General features: G+C 43.9%; 1 long non-coding RNA gene across 1 annotated transcript in view; it reads right to left on the bottom strand.

Annotated features, from left to right (window-relative positions):
• Positions 1-20,463, bottom strand: part of LOC147051540 (uncharacterized) — a 47,926-nt gene extending 27,463 nt beyond the window's left edge. Inside the window, exon 1 of the long non-coding RNA XR_015066850.1 lies at positions 20,165-20,463. This is a non-coding gene — a long non-coding RNA (uncharacterized LOC147051540). The remainder of the gene's footprint in view (positions 1-20,164) is intronic.
• Between the last annotated feature and the right edge of the window lie 5,267 nt (positions 20,464-25,730).

Raw genomic sequence — 25,730 nt, forward strand, 5'->3', positions numbered from 1 at the left:
GTGATTAACATTTGAACCGTGAGTCGGCCCGCACTTCCGTCAAGCGGCCAGCAAAATGGAATTATGTTTCTGCAAATTTTGTTGTACACCTAATATAAATTATTGCAGTAGTGTTCCGATAGAAAAACTGATATATTCTTAATAGAGATAAAAACAAAAAGTTCAACTTTCCAATACTGTTTTATAATACTAACCCTAACCCCTAACCCTGTACTACTTCCAAAAATATAAATACTACTTCTAGCTTCTGTTGACTCTCTATTGCTCTTGAGGGCCACCTAGTGGTCGCGGAACACTAAACAGAAGCTTCACTTTGAGCTTATGCTCACAGTGTAATCACGAAAAGAGAAAGTCTGTTCGCGTGTACAAGTGAGCCAAAGTCAACGGCATTGTTTGGAGTAGGCTCTCCGGGCAAACAAAGCACTCGTAACCCAGATAAGCAACAAGGATGGAGCGTGCGATAATCCCGACCTTTTGTGTCGGGGTCGGCGGCCTGATCGTCTGCAGTATGTCAACAAGGCCGCTGTATTACTTGTCTACGGCGTCTCGGACCATCTGTTTACTTGGCATCCTGGCATAGAAGAGGACCTTTCACTTGAGAGCACTTTAAATTGCTGCTACGTGAAGCAGCGACAACAGCTGTTAATGAATGATACGGTGCTATCATCTTCAAACACGCGTGTGAAGAACACGTGCTTGGATGTCTTCATTAAAAACATCCATACGGCTTTTTTCCACGTTATATATGCACTCGACGAAAGCAATCGATCAGATGCAAAATATGCAATAAATCAATGGCAGTCCTGCACACACACAGACTCGTAAACCTGATATCTTTTTTTAAAACATACTAAATTGCAAACAAATAAGAACCCAGCAACAGATAAGTATAATTAGAATGAAGGCGGCAAGTGCAATCATTTTGGCTTTGCTTGTTTTTTCCACCTTTGCTGTACTAACCTCCATTTCTGATCCAAATTGCACCTAGTAAACCCAATAGTAGATTTACATCCAATTTGGCCAGCGAGACTTTCTGTATCAGCCTCGGTTGTCCACTGTCACGTGGTGTTCCACAGGGTTCAATGTTGGGACCCCTGGGGTTTTCATTGTATTTGTCCACCTCTATGTATCTGCCCTCTGCCTCTGGATGCTACTGGAGATACTACCGAGGACTACGCACGAGGAGCCTCAAAGGGGATCAAAGGTTTCAGATGGCAGGCCATTTCTACGCCATCAACAACTTGCACTGTACTGCTCCCCCTCTTCAAAAGAAACCAGAGCCATCTCGGCTCATAGTTGTCCACCGCTACAAATCTCTTCTCATCTCCCGATGCCATCTTATTTGCTAAGTGTTTACTCCAGTTTTAGATAGAACTCATTAGGCGCAATTATATGTTGACTTGATCAGGAGGGTATAAAAAAAGGATTATGTGAAGTCACATTTAAAAGGGAGAAGAAATTCTCAAAAGCTGCCAGGCCAGCAGGCTGCCTTTGGAGTCGGGCCCGCTCTGATCTAATATCTGATAGCTTGTTATTTGTTCATGTCCAGACCAAGCGTGGATTTATGGCTCCAGATTGGCATAGTAACGAGATGAGGAGAATAGATGAACTGAGGTAAAGAGAAAAAGACGGCAAGAATTGGGAATGGGGAACTTGAGATGGAATAATCACCTCGGTGGGGGGTATTGTTTTGTTTGTTTAGCCTGCTGGGGAGTCTGGAAGAGAAAAACCGGGGCTCTATTGTGGCAATGAACTCGACTCCATTCACTACACAGTTTGGCAGTGAGTGAAGAATTCTTCAATAACAGAGGCTTCAAGCTGTTTACTGCCGCTCCCTGTTGTCAAAATAAACAAAAATAAAAACAGCCCTTTGCATTTGGAACGTGCACCCAGTATAATGCTGACACATACCGTAGACAATTAGCCAGCAGTATTTTTTATCCTCTGCAAAGATTCTGAGGCTGACTGAGCAATTGTGGCCGTCATCCGTATGATACCGCTCACAGTTAGCTAGGCAGAGCAGCCAAATGTTCATTGTCAGTTTCAGTTTAGGCTGCAATATTGTTAACACAATAAGAATGGATTACATTGATTTCTATTATCTCCTATTGGACAAAATGATTGTAGCATTCTATACACGGTGGGAGAACAAGCCCGCATTTCCAGCAGCATCAGCAAGTACAGACAAACACACACACACACACACACAATGTTTGCACGCTGGCGCTAACACACACCAGTGAGCAAACTGCACTAGGCCATAATAACATGTGGAGGGGAAATAATTCAGCTTGTACTTGAATATGTGCACATCAGAGTAAAGCTGTCAGGTTGGTGTAATTACAAACACGCAGCCAATCCACATCGAGGCCGAACGCGGCGTTTACCCAGAGAGGCTCGCACGGACTTCTCTCCTCTAAATTCTGCTGTTAGTGCTTTTTTTTTTTTTTTTTCCAGGACAACAGAGCCGGGAGTATTTTACGCACATCTCAGCAAATGTGAGGAATTGACATCAGGGGGGTAATGAAGTGACTGAAATAGGAGTGCAGTACGGGCATGATGATGTTTTTATGATGTGTTATCTGCTCAGGATGCTTTTTATTTATTTATATATATATATATTTTCCCCCCACTCATGATTTTCATGCGGTTTATTAAGTCGTGACACACGTCTTTACCACTGGCGCTGATTTTTGTTGCTCCGGTAGACTTTAAAAAGCCCCGGGTGAAACATTTGAACAAGACATGGAGGACACTTGATTTTACAGTTGGGAGTCTTGACCAATTATTTATATATATATATATAGTAAATATTTTTCTATATATTTATATTCACTCATATTTCTATTTAGACAGTCTTCATGAGTAAAAACACAGATTATGATCGTGGTTATCAGAGATAGATATTCAAGCAGTTTCTAAGAAAAAAAAAACAAAAGACATCAGCCCAAATATTTGTTGCCGTGGCCCGGACACAATAAAAAGGCTGGTCCGAACAGTAGCGATTCCTTCAAGTAACTCGAAGAATCGTACTTTCGGATGATTTGGTTCTCATTACAGAAACACTTGCTTCCATTTTTGAAGCCTGTGTAGAATCAAGTTAAAGCGCAACTCTGACCAATAGATGTTGGGGGACTCATCCAAACAAGAGCCGCTAAAAAGCAGCCTTTACAGTACACAATCAATCTTTAAAGGCCTATTAGTGTCTTCCACGTGGCTGCGTTGCATTAAGTGTGCAGCGCTGCAGGGAGACGTGTCACGTCGGGTTAGGCGCCAATGGGAAACGCGGGGCTCCAACTTGTCAGGCCCTGGCAAACATTTCATGAATTCTTTGCATGCGCGGCCGTGGCAGAAGCAGGAGGGTACGACTCAACAGAGCACGCTGCCCTTACAACTGCGCCCCCCCTCCCCGAGGCCTACCCACTGTCACTGTCACTCAGGAAAAGCAAAGTCGCTGCTCCACTTTAGACATCTGCGCTCTTAAGCAGACTTCTTGGAAAATAAATGATCGTGATTTGGAAGAAAAAAAAAAAAAAAACATCTTTCGGTCCTTTTTATGCGACTTTCATCGAGGCCTAGTTGATTCCACTGTGATGAAGAATGTCTTGCCTTCTGGTTACCATGGCGACCGAGGAGTCACACCAAGCAGAATAACGCTGTCATTCTAAATTACCAAAAGGAGGCTGATTAAGAATCAAGGTGCTTGCGCGAGAGGAAGCAGTGGAGAGGCTGTCGGAACCCTGCGAGGCTGGGTGGGGGGTTGGTGGGTGGCAATCAAATCCTCTGATTGCGCCCACCCCTTCCTTCCTTCCCTCTCCTCCACTTCCTCCCACCTCGCATGCCTTCTCACTTTTGGAGGTTATAGAGTATAAACTTTTTCCCATGCAGAAAAACAGCAAGATGGAACAGTAATGCAACTGCTGACCCCCCCCACTCCAGGGTCAACCTATGGTGGAACAGATTAGTCGAACCGATCTTCAGGAGACCTTTGTCTCTTTCGCCTCGAGTGATGTGCCGCGACAACTCGCGGGGCTCTTTCCCGAACCCTGTCGCCCTCTTTACGCTGGCCCACCTAACTCCACCTGACACCTGACACGGAACATGAGGTCCCAGCGGCGGGCCGTGAACGTCACGGCGAGTCCTCCGGGAGACTCAGAGTGAAGAACTCGATATAATCCCGGCGAGAAGACGCGTTGGAGCCGGCTAGCACTTTCCCAAGACAAAAGCCTCCGGAGCTTTGGTGTCACAACTGTCCACCTGATGTCCGGCTGAGTAGAAATGGCAGCGGGAGTATGCCGACAGTGCACGTCAGTCAAAGTCTGCTACTTGTTTGGAGTTGAGACGGTGCCCCGCCCTATCCCCAAAAAAAGAAATGTAAAATGTATAAAATAAAATATATATAATATAAAATTATATATGTGTATATATACACACATATTTATTAATTTATTTTATTTTTTTAATAAATATATATTTATATATATATTATAAAATATTTTTTTGCAGCGAATGTCATGAAATCCCCAAAAATGTAACAGATGAACCACAAACGAATACAGATGAAAGAAGCCACTTTATACGAGTCATGTTTATGGTTTCAGGTTAAAGTGACTTGACGATATGGACGCGTCACGACTCGCCCCGCCAGTCGCACTGCGCCGCTTAAAGACACGGGTGACTTTGTTCTTCGGCTTGTGATTGGCGACAGGCGGCAAAGAGATAAAGTGAATTGAGTGATAAAAGTGAGTGGTGTTTTTTTTTTCTCTTCATTATTATTATTATTCAGTTTTGGAAACAGACAAGGTCACTTTGGTCTTGAGCGCAAATGGGAATTCCTGCACTGGCTGCTCTTGCACAATAAATGACCAAAAAATGAACACAGGTATGATTTAATAGCCTGTGGTTAATTTTCCTTGATAAACTGCAAAGAAAATTTACGAAAGAATTTGTTTTGTGTAACTTTAGTTGGAATAAAGACAAGTGTGATAAAAGTTTGGGATTTTTCATTGTTAGTTTACTTGATTTTTTTTGTAATTCAATTAGTTTTAGAGTGTTTTTAGAGTTAGTTTTTATAAATGCTTTGTTTGCATTTTTTTTTAACGTGATTTTGCTAGTTTTCGTAACTGTAATAATTTTGATGGAGGCCTGCTTCAGATATTGCAAGTCATCCTTGTGGTAACCAATTGGTTCTCCTCCCATGTTCACCTTGCAGCTGCGCACGTCGCGGCTTTACGAGCTAGCACATAAATTGTGCGTCTGCGTGCGTTGTGTTTTTTCTCGGGGCGTGTTAGCGCTGTCCACCTGCTCCGCCCGTGTGGCAGTCCATTCATTTGAGCTCCTTCAGGCAGGTGAGCTGCGGGGATCCATGAAGGTAATGCATCCTCATCAAGGCCACGCTCTCCTCGCCAAAAACATTTTGTTAATGACGGCAACTTTTGACTGGACCGCTCATCTATCATGACTTCCTGCCGTACAGACCATACGGTGTAATAAGTTAGTGTATGATACTTCAAGGGCGAGTGTAGTGTCCCACACGGGACTTTATGAAACGCTATCAAATATACTCACAGTCCAGGAAATATCTGATCGTCAATGTCATTTAGGTTTATGCGCGCTTTGCATACCACGCATCGGTTTTATCCAATGAGAGAGAGTAGCAAGGAAACAGGGCACTGCGGCCAAGTCGAGACTTTGAAACATAACCGTGTCGCAGGCACAACTTAAGTTAGTGATATGTCACTTCAAGCTGTGTCTTTGCACATTAATAAGTGAATCATGAAGGAATAAAAATGATGGATAAGATGATTATTTTTGTGATTGTGGGCAAAATAAACTGACACACATCATGATGACACGAGATGAATCTGTTTGACGTTCTGCTGAGACAACAGGCCATGAGAGGCGGGGAAGTTAATCTACACAATATCCTGACGAGTTTCTTCGTCAACGAGAGTGTTCCGAATACATTAACATAAACATTTCCCCGGAGAAGCGTTCTAATCAGGGTCTACTATCATTTTTGGCTGCTGCTTAATGAATCATAGGAATTATAGTTGTAATATAAATGGCAAGTCTTTGCCGAGCTATTAGTTTGTTTCTTTAGGGGTCTAATGGAAGACATGCTTCATTTGGGGTCCGGGGGGGGGACCGGCGGGCCTCGTCGCGTCTCCGCAGCAACACGAAATGAATTACATTATTTCCAACAGCTGCCATTTTGCCATGATATTAGCAGCAGCGCGCCGACAACAAAATGTGACGGAGGAAGTTATTATTCCCCACCAGCCGCCCGCCATAATAAGATTCGTCGTTCCGTTGGCCCGCCCGTTATTTTCCTTGCACATTCCTTGGTAATTACAAAAGATGGATTCCATCAGTAGATACATTCCCGGTGGAGATTTGTATTCAACAAGAGTTGCCCTTTGACTTTCATTTTAACGCCCGTGCTTTGTGCTTCACCTTCGCAGCAAGTCAATGGGCTTGGCCGGGAAGACGGAAAATAACTGCCTCATTCAGCCAGTTGATTCAATTTAGGGGTGGGTGCATCTAAAGAGGGCTCTGCGGAGATTTCGGGGGACAAACAATATTCTCGCTTCACAGTTATTAAGACACAGCATTGTCCTGGTTGTAGCAGAGAGGAGGATGATGGAGAGAAAAGCAGACGCCTTCAAGTGCACCTTTAGCAGAGGACATCATGCCGTCCTAATCAGGCCTGCACTCGACACCCCGCTTTGCCTTTCCGCCTTGTTTGTGGGTTTCAGCTTCCCAGCAGTCAAATGGACTTCTTCTGGGAAATAATGGGTGCCAATCGAAACTCTCTGGTGAAAATTGCGCAAATATCAAAACTTTTTACCATAACAAATACAGTGGTGCTAACGGGGGGGGGGGGGGGGGGGGGACTGCCAATCTCTTACAATGCCAAAAGTAGAACCTATTGAGTGCAGTGTTGCTTAAACAAGAATGAGTCATCTCCCGTTTCTCATTTTTGTAAACAGGAAATTGAAAAAAACATAACCTTTATATCATCTATGAGGTGTTTATCAAATGCAATATCTGTAGAGATAAAACAATGTATCAAATGCTAAATTGTCACATGACACTTAAATGTCTGAAAAGTCCAAATAAACTCTGCCGTCTTGTTTGCGGATGAAAGCAGCCACCGGTGACAAAAGCGCGAGGGCAACACACCGTGATTAGTTTAATAAAACATGAGGAATCCGAATGAACATATTGGGAAAAGTGACGCGTCACCCATGCGTGTAGCACTGAAAGCGCTGATTAAAGTTGGCCCGTTTGGCATTTGAATAATGAACAAACACACGGGACAGAAATGTCAGCCATTAACCTTTTAACTCCTTGCCCCGTACTCTAAAGTCTTTGGCGATTTCTCATTTTCCACTTCATTAGTACAATAAAGGTGATTAAAAAAATAAAAAAAAAGTCATGGGCAGGTTCATTGCAGAAATTGAAAGTGTACTATTTGTGCACCAGGGCTCCCCCTGCTGTCTTGGAGTGTCATTTATTTTCAAATGTTAAGCTCCCAAAGTTGGGTCAAATTAATTATTCACAAAAATATCTCATTCGGGGGGGAGAAATGTAAGAGATTGTTTGTTTTTTTGTGGGCATACAAGAGGATATTTGTTGCGACAACCTATAGTAGCGCTCTTGCTAAGAATAACGCGCTGAAGGCCGACAATTTACACTCTTGGGTAGATGACAGAAGGCTCGAAGGAAAACCGTCAAATCCGGTGCACGCGTTCAACATATGGTCGTGACTATAAAAAAACACACACACAAAAACAAAAACTGTTATGTCCCAACATGGCGAGGTGTAAACTTTCTCTGCCATCTGCAGCATGTATAGACGATAAAAAGGGTGGCCCTCCTTCAAGGTTCATCCTCCCGTGTTATTAGTCTTCCTCTAGCAAAAACCGATAGGGAAGTTGCGGGGAAAGTTGGAGGAACTTCTGCGACTACACGGTTTGATGTCAAAAATAATTGGGGTAGTGTCCTGCAAAATGGCGTGCCCATTGTGTGCTTAGAAAGCAGTCAGGCCGTCTCCTCTGCTCTGCGGCTTCTTCTTTTGTGCCCTTAAATCCTACACTGACTTTAGAAAAAAGGGGGCGGGGCTGGCACACAAATGAGCTGATCATTATTTACAGTCTTACTCGTCATTGTTCCCCACAAAGCTCGCGCCTTGTACGTCAATACAAAGCAATCCGAACGCCGCCCTCCATTGTCACGCCGAGATGTCGCTTGTGACAAATAATGACGGATACTAGCCGCGGCTAATATTTACCACTGGTGATCCGACTGATGTTTTGCTTCATATGCGCTCAAAGATGATTCACGCTGCCATGCTTTCTCGCAGCATGCACAAATGATGACTACATGAATACATCGGTGAACGGAAAAATCGGAACAGGAACTTAGGCAGGTTTTAGATCAGAAGTGATAAAAATTTGTTTTGAGGTCAGATCTTTGAAAGAATTTGAACCTCATGTACTTTGGATAGCATTCAAAGTCAATACAATTGTTGCTTGAAAGGACTTGAAAGTTTATTTTAAAAAAATGATTTGCTTAAATGTTAAATAGAATTCATGACACTATTGATAATATAATATATATATTTAAAATCAATACGGTTTATAATATCAGAATTCAATAATTGGTTTGAAAAAATACATACACTCTATGACTGTTTTTTTTTCCTGTCAATGACAGTTATATTTAAGTACTTTGGGGGAAAAAAAACAACTTGCTAATCACGGTACACTGCAAGAAAAACCCAGGGGTGATTTCTATTTTCATTTCAATCATTTTGTAATTTTGATGGCGCCGCTCCTTTGAGGATTTAATTGCTATGAATATTAATGTGGATTAGCGGCTGCAGCTTTGCTTAAAAAGCCGCAGTTCTGGCTGTTGTTCTTAGATAAAAAAAATAGTTAATGAAGGGACAAGAGAATGGGAGGGAAACATGTTTTATTATAGGGGGGGGGGGCAAATGAAAGAGGGGCAGGTTCCTGCAGGGCAGCTCTGGGAAACAACAGATAATTTCTGACAGATAGGCCTGCTGTTTAAATGTCTTCATTGTCGGAGACAAAGAAGTTCATTGTTTGGGGAAAACACAGCTGCATGTATTTATTTCATTCTTTGTATGACTCACCGCTCAGCTAGCGGATACACAATGTTTCTTTTTTCTTGTCATAATAGTCTTCGCAAAAACATTTTTTTTTTTACCATAAATTGCTTTTTTTTTTAATGATCCACTTTTTCCCTCACTTTTTTTTAACTTGCGACTTCAAACATTCTTTTGGAACTTTATGAACAAAGTGACGAGTCTGCCGTACAAAGTTACTATTGTGTAAAAAACAAAAATTCTTCAGATAACACTATTATCCCTGTCGTCATATATGGACGGATATACCGCAGTGTATCCAAATGTACCCGATTTTGTCATCCGCTTAGTCATCATATTTTATGCTATTGGATTCAAAGGACATGAAACATAACCAAGCAAACGTCTCCCACTTTGTGTAAGAGCCCTAAAATAGCCAGCGACTCGGGTTTAGCCTGGCGTGGCGGTCAAATGACGTCGGCGCGATCAAGTCTCCAATACACACAAGTCCTCCAACATTATAAAAGATGATCCACTCGGCTTTTCTCCGGCCGGCCATCGTTTCACGACGTGCGCTCGTAAATGATCCCGAACCAATAAAAACCATCATTACCGCAAAGAACATTGGGCGCGGGAATCTTTAAGGGAGGGGGGGGCTTTATCGAAAACGCCACCGAGCGGAACGGCGGCAAAAGAGTGATGCGCGTGAAGTGGGCTCTGCGGCCTTAATGGAAACTATTACAAGAGGAGCCGTAAATGTCAAATCCAAGTTGGGTGACTTACTCTCGGAGCTGTTGGACTTGCTTAAAATTCCATATAAGTCTTCATTTTGTGAGTAGGGACAAAATCGCCAGTTACATCATGGAGTCATCGAATGAGGTTCAACTTTTTCCCAACTTTTTGACTAATTCTCAAATGAGTGTTTCACCTTGTTGACGGACACACGAATGCCAAAAGCTGTGGTCTTTCTTCCAAAACATCTCACGATTGCTGTGAGGTGGCATTGTTGTAGCGCAAATGATTCCCGGCGCGAGTGCACAACAGGGGATGAAGCTTCATCTCCAGGTTGTGTCAGCATCTCTACACAGAAGAAGAAGCAGCAGCCGACGGCTCCCCAGATGCTGAGTCAGTGCGAGCTCCTAATTGGACGCCCCTCCCGTCACAAACGGCCGGCTGGCGTCGGCGCTTCAAGTGTTGCCGTGTGGCTTTGTTGACGAGCTTATCAGTTGAAGTGTGCTTTTCAAAAGCGGCTCTCATCTTTGACTTTTGGTTTCTCTGAAGTACGTACGCTCGGCGCTATTGGAATCAGCAGATCTGCGGCGGAGGGAAAAGTGGGAGTGTGTGGAAAGTTTCCACGGCAGTGTCTTTTGTCGCACGAACCAATTTTCTCAATCTATTGACTCGACTTTCGGGCTCATTCGGGCCCCTTTAGACGCTTTGTGGTGATATTTCTTATCGAAATAAACGGGCGCTATTGTCAACTTACCCGGCGATCACAATGGCAAGCAGAGTCGTCGTTAGGCCGACCCAAATTGAAAGGTTCCGTTAAGTTGCTGGCACCTCATTGGTTCTAAATGGTAATGACATTTCGGATGTTTTTTTATTAATTTTTTTTTCCATGATGTTTCAGCTCGGCATTTTATACGGCCACCGAGGCCAGAATTGAATTTGTCTCATCTATCTTATAGATGCCACGTCAGTTCTCCTGGATGTTTGTAGACCGCTACTTGCCAGCATGAGTCAAAGCTCAGTGGCACCACCATTTAATTAATTTAATCGGAAAATAAACGAGGGCTCAACTGGAGCTGCGCTGCTTATTTGTTCAAGTGGACGTCCCACTGGAAGATTTAGTAGGAGCGGTCGTCTCCTATGCTAAGCGTTTGCCGTCTGATTGGTACTGTCAATAACGATTTCGGCGTACATCTGGAGTGATCCCGCCAAGTCTTTAGTAGCATTTTGTTTTACATCTCTCCGAGGATGCGCACGATCTATAATTGGAAAGAAGAACAGGCTTGCAGCTTCTAGTGGATCTACACGGAATTGATTCCCAGGTATACAGCTCATTGACTTCCTGTTTAAGGCAAAGGGTGGGTGGGTGGGGAAAGTATGGCTTCCCTCTGCGGGTCAAGAATTCATTTTGCAGTTTTTCCATGCTGTATTTAGTGACTTGCAATTGATTGACTTCTTTTAGCAATTTGCCAGCTCATGAGTGAAGTGATGAACTGAACGTTTAGTATTTGGAAAGTGAACGATGCGAACGCGCTGTTAAATATATCATTAAGAATGAACGGGGAATGAAAATGTTGACTTTTGGGACTGAGGAAAATAATAGCCTGCAAGGCATGAATCTCTCTCTGTTGAAAATGGGATGACGTGAATCAGATGAATTGTGTCAAAGCATCAGCATTCACACGATGATTTCTTGCAGCATTCACAAATAATCGGTGTTAAAATTAAAGTGACTATAAACAAAAGTATTTAAAAATGCTTATAAATTACAATTTAAATGAACATTTGACATTCTCCTTCTACCTTGTGTCATTAAGAAACGCAACGTTTAAGGCCATTGTTTTGTTTTGTTTTTTCTTTCCTGGAATATTATTTGGTTGTATTTGTGGAAAAAATATCCCGGTTGCCTTTCCCGCAAGCTTATCATTCGTCATTGTGCTTTTGGGCGATGGGCTGGAAAGGCGACGTTAATTGGGTCATACCTGAAATGCAGCTAGGGACTTGCGCTAGTGAAAGCGTACGGCCTTCTGAGAGAGTGTGCTGAATTCCGATAAGCGCTCCGACCATCTTATCTGGAGCTGGCAATGGGAGCACCAGATTAAATCATTTGGTGGGGGAAGTTGAGGAGCAATAGCTCAAGTATACATGGGTGCACAAATGACAAATCTGACAGTGGTACTGCTTGCTAATAGGCAAGTGAGTCACAGAGAACAGTGAGCTAATTCCTTTCTTGTAATTTTTTTTTTTTTTTTTTGGTACGTATTCATATCACACAAAGTCAATGTCCGGCTAATGACGTTGTGCTAAAAATGTTAGCATTAGCAGTTGAAGTAATGCACAAGCAGGATTACAAGTCTGACACTGTGTGTGTTTTAATAATATCAATATGAAGTAGCAATTCATTAGGATTCATAACAGAATCCAGGCTAACATTTCTTAAGACGTGCTAATTAATCTACATAAGGGATTTAATAACCGCCATCTTCATTCATTAGGCGTCCGTACAGAATCATTTGTAGCTGTCTCATTTTCGGAAAGATATATAACGCGTTACGGAGTTTTTTTTTTCGCATCGGGGAATTATAAAAGCAAAAATAGAGCGCGGGCCGCCGAGACGCTACGAAGGTGCATGCCGTTCATTCATTTACTTGACTCAATTAGTGCCAAGGCGGCGGCGGCGGCGGCATCATCATCAATTCACGTGCTAATTGTCCTGCGAGGCTCGCCAATGTCTACTCGCCATCTGTGCACATGCTCTGACTCTTCTATTTAAAAGCTACAGTTAAAGTGCTAATGTCTTTAAAACATGACAAGTCCTTATTGACCAAAAGCTAAACAAACTTTAATAGGAGTATAAAAGCAATGAGTTGAAGCTTTTTTTGGGGGGGTTTAAAAGGACTCAGATGAGATCTTTTTAGTAGTGATAACCATCAATTGCAACTTTAAATGCTGACATTTCACATTTACCATGAATCCCTCAAATGTCAGTGAGTTCTACCAGCGATGGTAGAATGAATGTTTATTTTGTGTTTGAGATGAAAATGTCGAGTAAACATTTTTTTAAAAGGCAAAGCTGTGACAGATGCCGCGGCACGATACAAGATACGCATCTGCTGATTTTTTAACATGTTAATCTGTGTTCTTACCGTTATGATAGTCTTTGACGTATTCTCCATGACAACACAGCAACCAACAAAAACAATCCTAGTTTCTGGTAAATAATTAATAAGAATGTGTTCCTTAAATATAAATGTTTTTTATATGATCATATCATTCTTGCAGAAACTTTATTGGAGTTGGAATATTTGAAATGTGTTCCTGATGTGCTTTATTGGCTACGTCGGAGGCAGTGTCTTTTCCAGGATGTCACATCTCAGCTCGGATTCCGGTCGAATCACGGGCCGTCCAATCTTTTCATTTCTTTCAATCGCATCCATCCCGGGTCAGTCAACCCCATTTCAAGTTGTCCACTCTTCAATCGCTAGGGAAAATGTCCTCCCACTCAAAAAGAAAAGCTCTCTCAGATGAGAAGAAATCCTTTGAATGCGTTGATTGTCCCAAAGAGGATTAGGAATAATAATGACGGGGATTTTCTTAGACTTGTTTCGTGGTTCAAAACCTTCAGTCTCCGAGTCACGGCAAGGTAAAGGTACAAAGGCGTTCTGTTGGTTAGCTTGATGGAATGAAAAACTGCAAGGAGCACCTGGAATGCAAATTGTGGAGTCCAGAGGGTGGCCACTAGGAATTTGGGGAGGTTCCAAAATGGTTTCCCCCCACTAGCCAAAAAACGCTATACATTGGTTTATCTTTCTATTGGCTGCTGTTGCACAAAAATAAACTGCCAATCACATTGCAGTTGAGTAAACAAACAAAGATCTGGCCCAATTTCTGTTTCAGCTTGGTCTCCAATCTATTACACCCCACAGCAGATAAACAGGGGGGGGGGGGGGCTTATATGAGCATGATGCATTATTAAGTACTTTAAAAGATACGGCCTACGAGTTTGAACTCGGGACGTTAGAGACTGCTAATAAAAGCCGACATTAAAAAGCCGCCTCCTCCCGCTCGCATTGCGGTGACAGGCATTAGAGCAATAAGCAGCATCGTCTAAAGGATAATGCTCGCATTAGGACTTGATTCATTCACTGTCCCTATTCATAGCTTCGGGCCATAAACGAGGCTATCACTGGTCCGCATTACGTCCGCCCCGGCAGAAAGACTCACACACGGCATACATTAGTGAAGAAGTCCCTGATTATCATTCTCCTTTGCATCCAATCACTGAGATTGCTTGCCTAATACAGATGTTGCTATTAACCTCAGTACTGGCGTGAATCATTTCCAGAGTGTTGGACTTCGAAAGATAAAAAGCAACAATAGTGACCGGGGGAGGTTGTCTCCGATCGATTTGCTCGCTGGCGGCGAACGTGCGGGCCAGAGACAACCAAGGCGCTCAAAGACAATTATGGGCGCCAACTTAAGGGTAGCAGAGGCTAATCCTTTTACCAGCCTCCCTCTGGGTCCTGACGCAGGGATATTGACTCCCGCTACTCTCGCCCGGCCCCAAAATTACCTATCGATTTGGCCTTTTGACAGTTGTTTGTTGGAAACTTAATCACAGCGACCCGCGTTGTCATATAGAATTTAATGTTGTTTGGTGCCTTTTGCCCCAAACTCTTGCTTCATAATACAACAGTGAATATAAACCAGGGGTGTCAAACTCGTTTTTGTCGCGGGCCGCATCGTCGTCATAGTTTTCTTCGGAGGGCCATTATGACTGTCAACCCGAATAAAAGATTTTTAAAAGTGAAGAGAATTTGTAATTTTAGTAATGACGTGAATTTGATGCACAATTTGTCTTTGCGGGCCACCTAAAATGACGTGGCGGGCCATATCTGGCCCCCGGGCCTCAGGTTTGACACATATGCTCTGAGGACTCGATGTTATGGACATTTCTGAAGCATCCTTAGAGAGTGACCATCTCCGATAATCTACTGCTTATTAATAGTTTTCAAACTTGGCACGTCACATTCAAGTATTCCAGCTCATCGTCAAAATAACTTTGACTTTGTGACTTTTGTTGGCGCGCCAGCCGCTGCCAGGCACAAAGGCTCCAATTCCCTCCCAAATATGAAAGAATCCAACTAGAGCGTCTACTTAACTCGCGTTGGGGCAGGTGGCGCACACCGCCGGAATATTCATGTCGTCAACTTTGTTGTACAAACTGGAAAAGTCGAGGGGAAACTCACAGAGGTATGTTTGGGTGTGAAACAAAGTCGCGCCATCTGCGTTGCAAGACGACAATACTTCAACGTTATTTACAGACTTAATGACTTTTGTGTGATCCATATGGACAAAAATAGGCCTTTGATTTGAGTGACGCACATGGAATTGAACTCTTCCCGATCGTTGAACGTGATTATTAAGTGCAATCAGAGCCCCCCTGCTAATCAACGTCATTAGCATCCGAGGGTAGCGCTGACGAACAACTCGCACCTGATCTCCGCGGGGAATTATTCCTATTGATCAACCAATTGGATAGATCGTCCAAAAAAAAAAAAAAAAAAAAAGTCCTTGACTTGCCGCTCCTCAAAGTGGGAAGGTTAGAAAGATTTGTCATAAAAATTGCTTCAAGGCTTCAACGTACAGTCAATCATTTTCTCCGAGAAGAAAACAAGACAAAGACTAGCTGCGGCAATGCCGCATTATTCTCGAAATAGAACTTGCAATTGTTGTGGAACTAGTAGGGCAAAGCCAAAAGGGACTTGTTTATTTCTAAATAGTGACGGGGGAGCGCAAGGTGTAATGAAAAGCCAGTTTGGAGATGATATCTGTCCGTCTCCAACGGCGGAGATTACAGCCATGACAGGTGTTGTGGCGAAAGGGCTTATAGCAACCTGCAAAAAGATGGCAGGGGGATAAAATAAAGAACCTGCCCGACAGCTAACGGTGTAGAGAACATTATTTTTATCGCTTTTTGGGTTGAGGCTAAAACTGACAGAGATTACCAGGGATTGCCTTCACCATTTGTACTGGCAATAACAATTTAGCTTTAGCGTTATCTTTGCAAGTCCAAATTCTGCCGGTGAGTTTTCCCCGCATAGCCTCAAAAAAGACCTCAATTGACTGAAAAGGAAATAGCCAAAGTCAGGAGTGCCCAAACTACGGCTGGAGGGCCATTTGTAGCCCGTGTACATTTTTTTTTTTTTTTAGCAGCCGGCAATTTATGGTTGAGAAAGTCAACTAAGTCAAATGAATGGAAGAAAAAAAAAAACATGTCGGCATCCGCACAAACATTTTCCAGCAACTCCATGGTTCTCTATTCAACAGGACTCCTTGAGCTAGTTTGCACGAGCATTCTCAGCGTCTACATCCTGTGCTCAAGACTGCTGGGCGACATTGTGATTTTTTTTTTCCTTCCTATTTTTTCCCCATGCAGCTCTTTGCACGCTGTGTCTTTGGTGCCAAGCTTTAAAGAAAACGACTTATCAGTGTTCTGCAGGTCCTCCACCTTCACTAGAGCAACTCTCTTCGGGGGGGCAGCCAATGGATGAGGAGCGGTGGAGGAAGCAAAAAATGGACAGTAAAAGGAAAAACATTGGCTCTGAACCACAAGCTAACGCGGAAGTCAAAAATAGAAATCAACGCTATGATTCTTCGGTGCCAATGACATCCGTGTCGCCGCATCATCAGCATGTGGGATGTTTCATGTGTAACAGGGAAGAAGGGGGGGGGGGGTGAGGTATTAAGGGGCCACCCGCCGCCACGCGAGCTCATTGTCATTCATGACGCTCGGCAGAGCTTGCACATACCCGACAGAAGGCTGGCATCCGGCGCGCTACCCCCGTCTTGCCAGTCGCTCAAATGAACATTTGTATCATAAACCAAAATTGGGCGCTTGGCTAATTGCGTAACTGTCACGTATTGGCTGTCAACGCATTGATGCGACTCAAATGTGCATTTGGTATGTTGCACCAAGGTGTGAGGCGGAAAGAGCTTTGCTGGAAGGCAATCAAATGAGATCCAGTGCAAAAGTTACAATGTTAAATTTACTACTTATTCTTATCATGTTGTCCTGGAAAAAAAAAAAAAAAAGATCCAAATACTCGGGCTATTTTACAAAGAGATATTCGCTGAAGCGGCAAACGAAGGAGCGCCACATGCCAACCGTAATGATGTGACAATTAGAACGCAACATCACAACGCCCGGCGGGAGTTTAGCCTGAATCAAAAAGATAACATGGGTCGCTGTTGGTGGCTTCTAAATTTGAATCCTCTCGGGGCGCAAATTACCAAACGTCGGGAAGACGTTCCATCTATTGGCAGGTTTACTTTCAAACTCAGCTTGTAGCAAAAAAGAATGACGTCATGCATGTTGTGATCACAAAATGACAATTGAAGCTGTTGGCACTGGCAAAGAGTCAATGGATTTTCTCTCGTGACTTTTGGGCTTTAATATGAGCCGCGATTAGCGTCAAAATGCAGAACCGGCATTGCTATCACCTTCTTTGTGGTTAATCTATGATTCCTATAGCTCCCCCGCCCCGCCTCGCCTTCCCCCCCCCCCCTTCCCCCCTGCTCAACAAAGGCTCAACGGATGGATCGCCCAGGCTTAATTTAACACGGCAAACAATGGCGAACGGCGACAAATAACGGCCGTCTCGCGAGCTTATCGGGCTGAGTGCGGATTACAAGGGAAATGAATCATTAACACCGTTGCCACTCCAAAGCGGCTAAAGCATGATTGGCGGCTCGGGCTTTTGGGCAAGGGGGGCGGAGCTGGGCGGGGAGCGGATGGGAAGCTGTCGATGCCAAGGTAGCAGATAAGAGATGATTTCCAAATACAGTCCAGGAAGGAAATAAAGCTCCAAGCAATTGCATCCAAATGTTTGCTTCATAAACTCAAAGTCCTTGCAGTTGACTTTTGGGTTTCAGTAAAGAACACAAGAACCCGATAACGTGGCACGCCACGACCCCTCGTCCCCTCTCCTAGTATGACACCGGGTCGAATTTAATGGCTTTATGGAAAATACTGCGGAGGCACGCCGGTGAAGGGAAAGGATCGCGGGTCACGGAGGGATTTGTTAAGTTATTACGGCGTCTGGAGCAAGGCCCTTATCGGCACCTGCCACGTCTCTGGCGGACCCGGTGGGATTGCGTTGACCCTGCTGCAAGTAATGGATATTAGAAAATCTTCAATGTGAAGGTGGAGGGGAGGTGGAGATGGGTGACGGAGCACGGCGAAGCCAGCCAGGCGGGAGAAATGGATAGAAGCTCAAGGACACAAAGCTACATTGAGGTAGCACTGCAAACTCTGCAAAGATCTCAAATACTGAAGAGAGGCCGCGCTCTGTCCCGATATCGAATGGCATTTTCAGGTTCTTTAAAGTTCCAAACAAAACATCCCTTCATTTTTCAATTTGATCCGCCACTAATATTTCATCTCGGCCGTGGACGACAGGAACGCTACATTTTTCCTTTTCAAACTAATTGGAACACGAAACGAGTTGAATGCTTTTTCATGCCGGTTAAGGCCGTCATTTTGGCAAACTCCATTTCATGATCTGCATTGTATGAAGAGGAAGTCAGCTCATTGGAGTTTGAATGAGCTATTTTGGGCTGTTGTCCCGCACCTGCTGTGTCCACCCAAGCGACGGTCCAGACTTAATGAAGATGGAACGTTTTGGCGTCTTACATTCATGCGGACAGAAGGTGCTGGCTTTCTGACAAGCGCTTTATTACCGCCAGAGTCGGCCTTCGCAAGGTCAAAGCCGCAAATATCCGAGCTCGTTTTCTCAGATATGCACTTTGGTCATCCGCCCGTGTCGTTTGTTTTTGGGTTGTTGTTTTTTTTAACGTTCCCACGTAGAACAAATCAAAAGCAAACGTAAATATTTGATAGGGTGTCACATCTGCTGTTAGGGGTTACACGTTTTTTAGCTCTTACGCTGATGGTGGAAGCAAACTCGGAGTGACAGCCGGCGTAAGAAATGTCCGCCGCGGAAGAAGCAAGACTCGGCTAAAATAGAGCAAGGAGACGCGGCTTTCTTTATTAAGAAGGACATTTTAATGTTGCTTCTGTCATCGCGCGTCCCCCGCTCATGAGGTTTGAGCAACAGACATCCTAAGCCCCGCCCACTCCCCCCCAACAACAGCCATGCTAACCTCCCAATGATCACTTATTGACTCCGGCTCCAGCTCGGGTGGAAAGCTCAAGACTTGGTGGAGAGAAGAAAAATGAGCCAGCAGTAAATAGATGAGTTTGATAAAGATCCCTAAGAATAAGCCTTATCGCCCTCTCTCAATTTGAAACAGCCGTGGAAGAAATAGGCCAATAGAGTTTTAATTAAAAAGCCTTGGCTGTGGGTGGGGAAAAAATTGTCACAGTTCATTTTAGGGGTGTTTAAACAATTCATTATGAAAATAGTTATTTAAAAGGTATTTTTATCGCAAATATAACAAAGTCACTTCGTCACATTTGCTCATTTGTACTTCACTTTAAAAAAAAAAGATATTTCTATTCCTTAACAGTTTTAATAAAACTTAATTATTTTTGGAACTTAATAAACTGTCAGATTTTTTAACACTACCTTAAAAAGCTTTACTTATTGAATTCCAAAATTGACAACACTGAAATGATCTTTCTCCCACTTTTTAAACGACGGAGCGACCCTGCTAGAGGGCTTCTTTTTCTTTGCACTCATCATAGACTTTTCACGGTTGAGTGTGCTAGTCAGATGGAGATGGAAAGGGAACCGACACGACCCGGTGTCTATTCATCAACGCGGGGCCCCGGCTCACGTCGGGCCCGAGCAGATAAGGCCGCCTGCTGTCACGCCGCTGGAAGTAATGACCAGGGGAGCTCACCCTCTCTTGTCCGATCACGCTTCGTCCCAGGCGCCGAAAGAAACAGAGAGGCGCTGTCGCTTCGCTGAGTGATAACGGCTTGAGTGAGGACCAAATATTGACTCGGGCCATCTAGCGCTTATCTTAGAAACTTAGTCTCGGCATTGAGAAAATAAGTCAAAATGTTCCCCCTATTGGATCGCAGTTGTCCGAGTGGCTCCATGTAAAAATAAACAACCTTTCTGTATGCGGTCGTCATAAGCAAGCTAACACAATAGTAGCAGAAATGAGCAGACAATTTCAACAACTTGCATCAACACTGCACACAGAGACGTGAAGACAGCAAAGCAGTCTTATGAGGCCAAGAAAAGCATCAAGCACAATGGTAGCTGCAAACAATGATGGCAGCAGCCGCGTCTCGACGGCCATTCCAAAGCCCCCTCAGCAAAAAAAGACAGCCAAGATTTCACTCACCTATTGTTCACGCCTTTGTGTGTCACCGCTAAGGCCTCCGATGCCGACAGCAAATATCCTGCTCCAGTATTCACGATTGTCAGACGAGACCCAAGTACTCACACTCGGTCCCGACTTGAAGGTGAAGTTAGCGACCCCCCCCCCCTAAAAATGTACTTTTTGTCCACTTTTGTCAGCTCTGTTTTGTTCCCATGTTGTGCCACGCTGCAACTGCCACTCATGAGAGGAGGCGTGGCCAACAGGTGTTCATTATTACATTCACTTCTGGCCTCACCAAAACAAAGCCAGAAAATCCAAAAGCAGCGTCGTCAAAGACATTCTTTGTTTTTATCTCGGGTACACTATGAACAAACGTCTCCAACGTGTAGTCGAAGGTCGAATTCCCTCGCCGGCGATGGTATCGCTTCTAGATTGAATTGGCTTTCTGTTTATAAGGCACGCCTGGAGGGGGGAGGGCTCGCCAACCCTGAGCCAAATCACATCAAGTCGCGGTGTTCCCGGGAAAAGCAGCACGGGACATCAAGTCCGACAAATAATTCTTCCGAAGCCCCCAAAAATAATAACAGTAAATAAACATGACTTTAACAATAAAGAAAGCGTTAGCTCCGTCAGTGTCGTTTTGCAAACTGGAATGAATCGTCTCCCATCTGTCCCGAATCGTTTTGGATTGATGAGCGTGGCCAACGTTTATTTGTTTAATATTGCAAAGTGCTTTATTGTGTTTGCGCAGCTCTCAGGCGAGCCGCCACGGTAATCCGCGCTGCTCGGCAGACGAGCACCGTGGGACCTGTTTTCGTGCGTGTGCGCGTTCGTATGAAACACTGTCGATTTAATGAAGTGCAGTGACCATCAGCGCACACTTGCCATGCCGCCATAATTAATCGCCATCGTCGCCGCTCGGTCACTTTGCGGGAGTAGTTTTAGCGCCGCCTGCGTCACTTGGGCAAATGGGATTTTCTTGTAACAGAAAGGTTTGAATCGCCGCCGCATACCTTTGCGTTTTCATGCGACCGAGTGACTGAAGAAAACTCAAAATTCCATAGATGGTGATGGCTTAAGATCAAACATCCAGTATGTTTAAGCATTTTCCAGTTGGATGTGTTCAAACAATATTGTGCGAAATAATCCAACAACAGAAAAATAAAAACCATGAGGACAGTAAATATTCACAGCAGTGATAATAATGAAGTGGAAGAGAAACATGAAAACCGTTACGGTGCGAGCCAAACGCGAGTCAAGCCTATTTTATAGCCCGGGCGTTTACGCAGACAAAATCAATATTCCGCATGAATAGCTTTTCAACCTGGGGAAAATAACAACACTCATTAATTCAAGATGACATGTCGCCCAGGCGTGTCGTCTGTTTTCATTCACTGATTACCCTGGTTCACCGATTACCTTGCAGAAACATTTGGTGTACGCACGGAAAAATCCCAGTTTGAGCCCTGGAATCTGGCCAAAATGGCCGCTTCAACTCAACTTCCTGTTCCAATTCCAACAATTAGTCCTTGAGACTTTTTGTGAATCTTGGTATAACAGACAGATCCACCAAATGTTAAGAGCATTTGCGATGTGAGTCCGGAAGGTTACGTTCACCTTTGCGCTACCAATATCCCAAATGCATCCTTTAATCTCAGCGTGAAGAAATATGGGGTTCGGGGAAGCCATCCCCCTCATTATCTACTCGGGGAGCGCTGCTGAGCAAGCAAGCAAGGTCGCCGGCGCGGCGGGGCCAAAGGTCGCCGGCGCGGCGGGGCGATAGGCTCCTCCTCCGCCTGCTTGCACCTCATAGCCGACCGACCTTGTCAAAGTCAAGGGCTGAGCGGCTCCCTGCGAGGGCGGCGCTCAGGGCCGCCACGTGAAGCTTGCCGCTAATTGCCCAAACTGGGCTGCCGCACCAACCTCCCGACTCTCACTCGATCGTATTTTATTTTCTGTGTTGTTGGCGTAAATCCAGGAGTGTCATCACAATCACGTGCCCTACCACCAAAGATTTAACATTCAAAAACTCTTGGGTCGATTTTGACGAAAACAAATATTGCACAAAATGTCATTCAAAATACACTTTGGTGAGGAAAGCTAAATGCTAGCTAGCTAGCTAACTGTAGTCATTAAAATATCTGTATTTTATTTACTTTATTTTGATTTTAAACTTTCATGCCACTGGCTCTTAAACAATGATGTTTTTTTTTAAAGATATACCTTACCTTTTTTTCTAAAGTCTCATATGGTCTTCGGAAAACTGTATTTCAGGTGTGCAGTCAGTTTCTCACTAGTTTATGACACCAAAAGTAATTTGCAGAATTTTATTTTCCAATTTTTTCCTTGCTTGTTTTTTTTTTTTACCCCAAATTAGACATGCAAAATGCTGTGCGGTGCTCAGGCTCAGCTCCCCCGTAAATAAAGCTGACGGATCGCAGGCCAAATCCTCACGGTTGTGAGTCACGTAGAGGAGAAACAAGGTGGGTGGTCGGATGCAGGGCACGCGATTAAAAAAAAAAAAAAAAAAGTGGAGGATTTGAGATTTATTTTAGTCTTTGGTACTGTCTAAGGACTAAATTGACATTTTAGTGCACATTTTGCAGAGAAATGCAATGGGGTTACGTCTTTTTTTGTTGTTGTTGATATGATGAAGAAATCCCAAGCGATGTGATATTAAAATTCAGCAGAAGCAGAAACCCACTGTGCTGTATGTTTGTCATTCTTACACAGAAATAGACAATGTCTGTGATTAAATGCGACTTGCCCCCCCCCCCTCTTCTTGGGGTTGTCTTTCCTCCGTGTAAAACCTCCGGCTGGAGGAGGGCACGCTGAGGAAAGCCGATGTTGTTTGTCAGAGGCTGTTTTCCAAGTCCCCGTGTGCACACGGGACTTTGCATGCTACTATTGTGAGGGTGTTCCTTTAATGGTACTAAGTTTGCCAAAGGAAAACATCAAAAAGGCATCTCTATCCATGCCGAGGACTTTTTTTTCCAGCCAATTGGATTTCCATATTAATCTACTGGAAGATTTGCATCTTTATGACTATAAAGTATCTGTTTCAAAGAGCTCAACGCCAAACTTTTTATAAAACACATTTGACCTCAAGGACTGCGACCAAAATATGTTGATACGTACTGGAAAGTTGAAGTTTGCAGGGGATTTGTGCCACCTGGTGGCTATCTACCCAGTCACGTGACACAATGTTAAAAAGCGTTTTCTATCGATATCTATCTATCTATCTATCTATCTATCTATCTATCTATCTATCTATCTATCTATCTATCTATCTATCTTTCTATAGCTAGCTAGCTATCTAGCTATCTATACATCAATACATCTACATACATATATACATATGAACACAAAATAAACACTAGTACATTTGACATAAAAAAAATGTATATAACACATGAAGCAACTATAATGACTGACATGTAGGCTCCAATAACCCTCAGGTGATGTGGACATCAGTTGTCTTTTGCCTCCAACAAGGACAAAGATGAAGACAGCACCCCAGCAAAAAGGCGCTCCCCTTCGCTACCGGTGACAAATGGGAAAGGAGACGCATTTGGCCCTCGGCGTAGATCGCGCGGCTTCCGAGACGCTAATGGATTCACCTCGGTGCCATCGTCACCTTCGATTAGGAGCGGGACAGAATCGATAGTTCTCCAAATTGTTCATCATAAGAGACCTCATGCGAATCTCATCTACAGTCCACTACCTCCATATACATTTTAGAGCCAGACTGAAATAGACGTGATTATTGTTTTTGGGGGGACAAGTCCTAACAAAGATAGCCGGTCAGTTTCATATTTATGGTTCAATTTTGCTGATTAGTCAGGAACTCTTAAAGAAATGGTGAGCGATGATCGTCAACCAAAGTCATTTCGACCCAAATAGGGCAGCGGCATCAACAAATCCAGCCTAAGAGTGCTTTCCAATTGATTTGGACACAATACTGCGTGGCTGGCGCTATTGTCGAGCCATAAATCAGCAGCACTGTGGCTTCTAAATAAGTCATTTTTCTTAACCCAAGTTTGATGGATGACTAAGTATGGCATCAAGCCGCTGTCAAGTTACGTCAAAGCGTCTGCTCTAATTCCTCGCCGTGTGATGTGCCTCGACGTCGGGCCTTTATTCTGCCAGCGTTCTAGGGAGAGGCCGGGCACCGGCTGCTCCGACGTGATTAATTGCCGCAATAAAGCTCATTATGAAGATTAAGTAGGAGTTACAGGAGCATTATTGATCACTGTCCTTTAAATAACCTCAAAGTTGCTTGTTTGTGCATGATCGTATGGCGCCCGTCAATGCGCAGGGGCGAAGCGGGAGCAATGAAATGCGGCCGCGAGACGTTTCGACTATGACATAAAATCAAGCCCGTTTGCGACTTAAATCATCAACGTCTCATCATTGTTGTCGGACGCCGTAACAAGTGTGTCACCGGCACGATCGGCCTTCTTTTCGATTCGTGTCAAGCTACATATCTCTTGTCTTGCAGAAGAATCACCGCCTAAATAAATTGTGGCTTTTGAAGAGATAGAGATTGATTCACGAGATAATCCTCTGTCTTTAAAGAATGAAAAAACCAGGCGAGATCAAACAGGGACAAAGTAGCCCGCAGCCTAAATGGGTAGCGCCAATCGAAAGACCTCGCTCGCAATTCTTATGCATGATTGCTGTGCCTTAACCCAATATTTCTCATCTAACAAAGGAATCTATCCAATTGGGCTTGAAGTAGTGTACTACCTAAATGGTCATTGGATTTCAATATTTGGATTAGAGGGCGCAATTAAATTAGCTCCAGCTAGCATGCGGTGGCCTAAACGGGTTGCGGCATTCAAGAAGCCATTTTTCTTTGGAATGAGATCGGGTTGCGGGATCGGTGATGCTGGATCTACAACTAGTGAGTAGTAGCCACAGACCTATCTAATCATTGATCACTGATCAGCAAGATATTTCACAGGACAAATGAGAAGTGTCAAATACAAATAATTGCATGTCCTCCCTTCTCCCTATGCACACAAAAGTATGTTTGTATTTCATGAGCTTGAATAAATTCCTCTACAAGGAACTGGCGACCCTTCTAAATTCCACAACATGCGCTGATCTGCTCTTGAATGCTGTGTGGATAACATGGCTGAGGAAACACTCAAGTGGGCTCTTATATCCAAGGTGTTTTTGAAGGTCACCACTTGGTTGAGGCTTAAACACTCATTAATTCGGGGAGGGGGGGGGCACCAAAACTTCAGTCGGCCGCTTAAGGAAATTCCAAGCGGACGGGCTGGCTGATGTTGCACGCCTGGCAGCTTGCCTCTCTATTACAATCAAAACGTCACTCCTTTTTTTATTTTTTTATTTCAAGAGTCCGGCCAAGGACGATTGCGGCGAGCTTTAACTGGCAGCATGTGAAATTTCTCAGGGGAAAAATCATACGGCGATCGGCAGATGACAGAGGACAGCGTTAACGAAGTCAAATATAGAGATTTTGAACAAAGATGGTGACGAAAATAAAGTTTCAGGAAAAGAAAGACTAGCTAACACAACCTCATGATTTGCTGCCGAGACGGGCTGCAGCGTATGAATT

Source organism: Syngnathus leptorhynchus, chromosome 8 (assembly GCF_054491065.1).
Source record: "Syngnathus leptorhynchus isolate UIUO chromosome 8, UIUO_Slep, whole genome shotgun sequence".
Taxonomy (NCBI): Eukaryota; Metazoa; Chordata; class Actinopteri; order Syngnathiformes; family Syngnathidae; genus Syngnathus; species Syngnathus leptorhynchus.